Source organism: Glandiceps talaboti, chromosome 3 (genome assembly GCF_964340395.1).
Source record: "Glandiceps talaboti chromosome 3, keGlaTala1.1, whole genome shotgun sequence".
NCBI classification, from domain to species: Eukaryota; Metazoa; Hemichordata; class Enteropneusta; family Spengelidae; genus Glandiceps; species Glandiceps talaboti.
Genome location: NC_135551.1, coordinates 16557208 through 16563207, shown reverse-complemented (window position 1 = coordinate 16563207; position 6000 = coordinate 16557208).

The window sequence follows — 6000 nt, the reverse complement described above, 5'->3', positions numbered from 1 at the left end:
ATCCTGTTCTGAGATCGACAGAGATCAAAAGTTTTTTGATGATGATCCGCTGATCACAACTACCAGATTTACTTTTGAAAATAAAAAAGGACTCCATCAACAATACATACACATCGTAATGTTTCTCTTGATTTTATTTTTTCCCTCAGAAAGAATAAGAAATCAAACTGGTGAAAGACAAGGTTAGGGAGACCAATGCAGAAATACAGAACGTAAAGCTGTTTATTACTAAAAATCAAACAGTTTACCAGAGTGGTGAAGCCTCGCCTGCATAAACTCTACCCGAAGAAGTATGCTGGATTACAAGGGCGCTCTAAACTGATGAAAGACGTGCGTTTATTGAAAGTTGCACTAGATGGGAAGTTACCGCCACCTGATCTCAACGATGCCGTTGAATTTCCAAGGTTGCTAGCAAAGGGAAAGGAGAAAACCTCAGAGTATTCTACTGGATTATCGCCTGAAGAATATGAAGAGATTTCACCTAGTGTTGTAAACAAAGTGAGAGAAACCTCGCCAATAAAGTCTGTCGTCTCTTCAAATCTTAGCCGGAAAGATTTTACTACAAATAACTTATCAAGTTTTGGCTCCGGAGCACCACTTCCTCCCTTTGCTCCTCCACCACTACCCATGTCACCGTTTATCCCCCAGACCCCATGGTTTGGGAGTACTTACCCATTTATGAGTCCATGGCCATTTCAGCATGCAGTGAGACAGCCGCTCAGCACGGTAGTGACTAGTAATGAACGACAAGTTACCTCCACAATAACAAGCCCTACTCAGGTATACACCACACCGGTATCGACACCAGTCGTTGTTACTACTGCTAACATTGTGATTCATACCAACGGTACCAACGCTCCAATACATGATGACAATGAACTAAGTAGTACTGTCTTGTAAACCTGTCACTCCTTCTACTATTTATAGTAGTAGTAGTAGTAGTTTATTTCAAATGCTAAGGCCTCGGCCCATCGCACAAAACATTTTACATAACAATAGAGAAGAAAAAGAACAAAGAACTGAATATCATTCTACTAATAATTAACGGAAAAATACTTAAAGGTAAAAATATGACAGGGGAGAACATATACATCTATGTTTGCTGAACAAAACTAGTACGAGTGTTGAAAGCTTTGTGAACAAAAACTGATAGTTTGTATTGGACTACTTCATTCTTGCATGCCAGTAAGGAAAAACATTTTTCTTTCGTGGGGTGAACTCTAAATCTTTGAGGAATAAAATCTACTCTATGGTCGTTATATAAGGGGCAAAACAATATAAAATGACATTCATCCTCAACAACTGTAAAACCTTGTCTTTTACAATATAGACACACTCTAAGTTCAACAGGAATTGGTGGATTACAATGGCGTCCCACTTCAATTGCTAAATTGTGACTAGAACAACGGAGCTTAGCAAGATCAAATTTAAATTTTATGATTTTAACACATGAGAGGTACAGTTCAGGTTCAAGCATTGACTTAAAATTTACATAACTGTGCATGCGTCGAGAGTCATTAATTGAGGCTGACCAATCTTGTCTGTAACAATCTTGTCGTCTTTTACAAAACAAATTTAAAAAGGTTTTTGGGTCCCCCACCTGATGTTCAAACCAAACAACCCCGAAACCGTATCTAAATAATAATTCTCTTATCTTTGTTGCCCATGTGGGCCTACCAACAGAGTCTAGATGTTTTAACATTTCGTAACACGCTCTTGGGTAACGAGTATTGTTCATTTGTACAAGTTTCAGCCAGTAAGAGATACATTGCTTCATATACACACTAGAAAGTGGAAATCTACCACACTCACCCAGAAGTACTTCTGAGTTTACAGATGAGTTCACACCCATAAGAAATCTACAAAATTTGAATTGTACACGTTCAATGATCGGGGTATATTCATATCCCCAAATTTCAGCGCCATAGCAGATCACTGGTACAACACACGTGTCAAAAAGCTTAAAGGCCTGGATTAGGGGAAGACCGCATAGTTTTTTGATAACAACTTGAATTTGATAAATAGCCCTATTTCCTTTAGAAGACAGGTTCTCCTTGGCAGGTGACCAAGAAAGCCTTGAAGAAAAGAGTGTTCCAAGATAATTATAGTGTTTGACAACATTTACCGGCGATCCCCTATAAAACCATTTCTCATACTTTTTAAGAATACCCCCATTCCTAAAAACCATAATTTTAGACTTGTCTTAGTACTGTCTTGTAGTGACTACCAACACAGCAGTAAATGTTCACAACAGCTAAGGACAAAGTCAGTTACTAAAACCAGGTTAAATTATCTTAAAACATTTATCACTTGTTTATTTTAAATTCACATTGATCGAACAGAATGATTTACATTGTATTTCCATGGTTATTATAGAGTAATAAATTGTTTTTACTTGGACAACCAGTACTCATCTGAAGTTAGACCTATGGATGATTGTCAAGAACACTTTCATGCTATTCCACGCTGGTAATAAATGAAGGAACATGTTACTGTTCATGTGTACAGTTCAGTATAATGTCCAGAAACAGAAACAGTATATTCTACATGCTTTGTGAAGAAAGTGAAAGTAGAGTAGTACTACATGTTATTGTTAAAACATAAAGTTGGATAGTATCAGTATATATATTTTTCTCACTGATCTACATAGTTGGTTCGTAAAAAAATAACTGGAAAAGACTAAAAAGTTAAACTTGTTATACTAGTTGGCATTTTTCACAGTTTTTCATGTTTGTTTCCAAAGGGATATGACTGTATGGCGTTCAAACTCACGTGTTTTTTGTGACAGTTCTGATTTACAATAAATGATTTATTGAAAAAGCAGATGACTATATAGTATGTACTACAATGACCAGTGTGTAATAGAATACAGTAGTCAATAATAGTTGCTTATCAATGGCCATTTGTAATGTTTTGTGTAAAAAAATTACTCCTGTATGTATGTATGTATGTATGTATGTATGTATGTGTTGTGTTGTGTGCATGTAGTATTGTTTGTATTTTATACACGTTTGACCTACTTTTTTGTAAGCAAAATAAAGTAAATATTTTTGCATGGGCCCCTTGTTGAATATAATCCTGATTAACTTTAGAGGAAATCTGCAGAATTATGTATACAGTAGATATCTTTTGGCAATTACCAAATACTATTTTTGTAATTGTGTCAATCAATTTTCAAAACCTCAATAGTTTATGTTTAAACCACATTTGAAAAGCCATAATTATCTCATGCCTTGCACTATGTCTAATAAATAATTTACAATGTTCGTTGACAGTGAGTTCAAGTTATAGTCATTATAGTTTAAACATATCCAGTCTCCAGCAAAAGCACGACATGACCCAGGTGTAATCCTTTGAGTGGCTTCAGCGACAGCAAGCTCTGTGATACGGTATAAATACTCTTGGTTTTCTCGTAATACACATTTAATTAGTCGAAAACGGAGTTCGCAGACATTATATTCGGATTATATGGTGGTTGGAAAAGCAGACGAACACCTCGCTGCCCTAGCATGTGGTGAAGGTACGGTTCGACGAATCTTGCATGGTAGAAACCACAGTTGTAAATAATGACACAATCTCCAGGTGCCAGACAAGGATTTTCAAAGTCATCCTCAAAACCCATCGCTTCAAGTCCATTGGAAGGGCCTAAAATGATACATGTATAAGAATGGTCGACGCCTGACGTACCAATAAGTAAATTTATTGTGAATGTTGCATTTGATTACCTGTAGTATGAATACCAGCAGATTCATCAAACCAATGTAGTTGGTCAGCACGATAATCCGAGACAATTTCCATGAAATCCATTCATCGTTCCTAGTTCACTGTTATAGATTTGGCGAGTACACTACCTAGTTTCTTGCGCGACATGTTTAAATAGTTGGTGACACCAAAATGAATTGTAGATATACATGGAACTTCGTCCGCGGTGAAAATATTGTCGTCCACCAGTTTCCATTGTATTTCTCGTAGGTATATACTAGGTTGTTCTGTTTTATAATATTCAATGTGTTGCAAGATGTCATCATTCAACTGGCGTCTATATGTGTTGATGCGTTTTCCCACCGCAATTTCGCCAGTTGACACTAATTTCTTACATAATATGTTGTAAGCTGTGCCTTTCGACACACCAGTCTGCAGGGCTATATTGCCAAATGAGTTCCCATTTATAAATAATTCAGCAATTCTCGTTCTCACGCTAAATGGGGTTGGAAACCACCGTTTATTCAATGACATCATCACAGCTAGACCACAGCTAGACCATTTAGTCTGATCAGTAGATGTTTACACTCACGGCATAATGCGTTAATTTGGGCAAATAGTGAGTTTGTTCTAGCAAGCTACTAATTAATGCAAAGCTGATAAACTCAGATAAGACATTGATATCAGGTAGGAAATAGAAAAAAAACAGTGAGAGGAAACAGTATTTAAAACTTTATTTGAAATATACAGAAAATAATATTAGAAATCCGGAAAATCGCGAGTACAAAATTGATCATTTGTCCTTTACCCTGTGGCTATAGATGTACAAAGTGGTGTCTAAGCTAACAACGGCAACCTCGATAACTGTAAGAGGCACCAAATTTGAACTTTGTTACTATATGTTTGAAGTTATCAGTAGTTACGCGCACTATTGCGGCACTTCTTTGATCTGACCCTACCAAATTTTGTACAAAGACACAAACCTACTTTGGTGATGTATCAATATGTTACAGTAGTTCAGCGTTCATTCTTCGATTCAAAGCACTGTAATGTAAGTAGTAACAATAAAGTAGTTAGTAGATAGACATAGTACAGTAAGTAGATAGTACAGTTGTTAATAGATCGTATAGTATTGATAATACAGTAGTTATTAGATAGTATAGTAAGTAGTGCGGTTGTTAATATAAATTATATTATACCAGTATATTGATGATGCAAATCGAGAGATCTGATTAGCCTAGACGTCGAACTAGCACGTCTAAAATGAGCGATAATGCACGGTTGGCACGCGTCCAAATGTTGATGTTCACTGTTGTCTATGGGAGCATTGGAGTCGGCCGCCAGGACACTGATAGTGAACTCTGCAAATTTTCAGAAGAGGATTTTCTCAATGAGACAATATTTTGTGGGAAATTATGACGGAAATTTCGAAAGCAGCCAAGTTTTCGCGTATTTATACAAATCATCGCCTACTAAGGTCAAGGCATGCATCCGATCAGTTCTAGTACTAGTAGTAGTACTAGTAGTACGGTCGACGCGTCTAGCCTCGGCTGGAGTGGAAAAAAGTGAGCTGTCTGTCATGTCTGTCATAAAAATGAAGCAACTGTAAAAGCTTACACTGGCCTACTTACCATTAATCTAAAGAAAACTTTGCCTGTAATCCTGTCCTAGAGTATCAGTCATCAATCCGAGAGGGAAAACCTCAAACTCGAAAATCTACTGACATAATTTCCAGTAATTATATTTATAAAATAAATACATTGTAAATATCAACCTGTCGCCATGTCACTCCACTGAGTCGTTATGTCAACGGGCATGAAGCGGGCTGTATTCAATAAATTTAAACCACTTCAAGTTTATACCTCGGGTCAAACAGGTTATTTATTCATTACTGTACACTTTTAATGAGCCGATCAATGTAAGCCATAGAAACGACTAGCAGATAAATAAATCCAGTCACTGCACGACGTTCATGTCATGGTTGGGGCCCAGATCAGCTGTCGATGTCTTGAAAGCAGCTGTATTGTTATGCAAATTAATCATGGGGTGCATATGAAACTAGAAAACGATAGTTCTTATCTTTTTTCTGATATGTTCAATATACTGGTATAATGGTATAATATAATAGCGATACACCACTCCCTGGGGAAGGTATACCACTCGATTTTGACCCATGAACTCAATATATGCACTCGCTATCACTTGAGCATATATTTCGTTCACCGGTCAAAACCGCTTGGTATACCATCCCCAGGGAGTGGTTTATTGCTTAAGTATAGTATTGATAATACAGTAGTT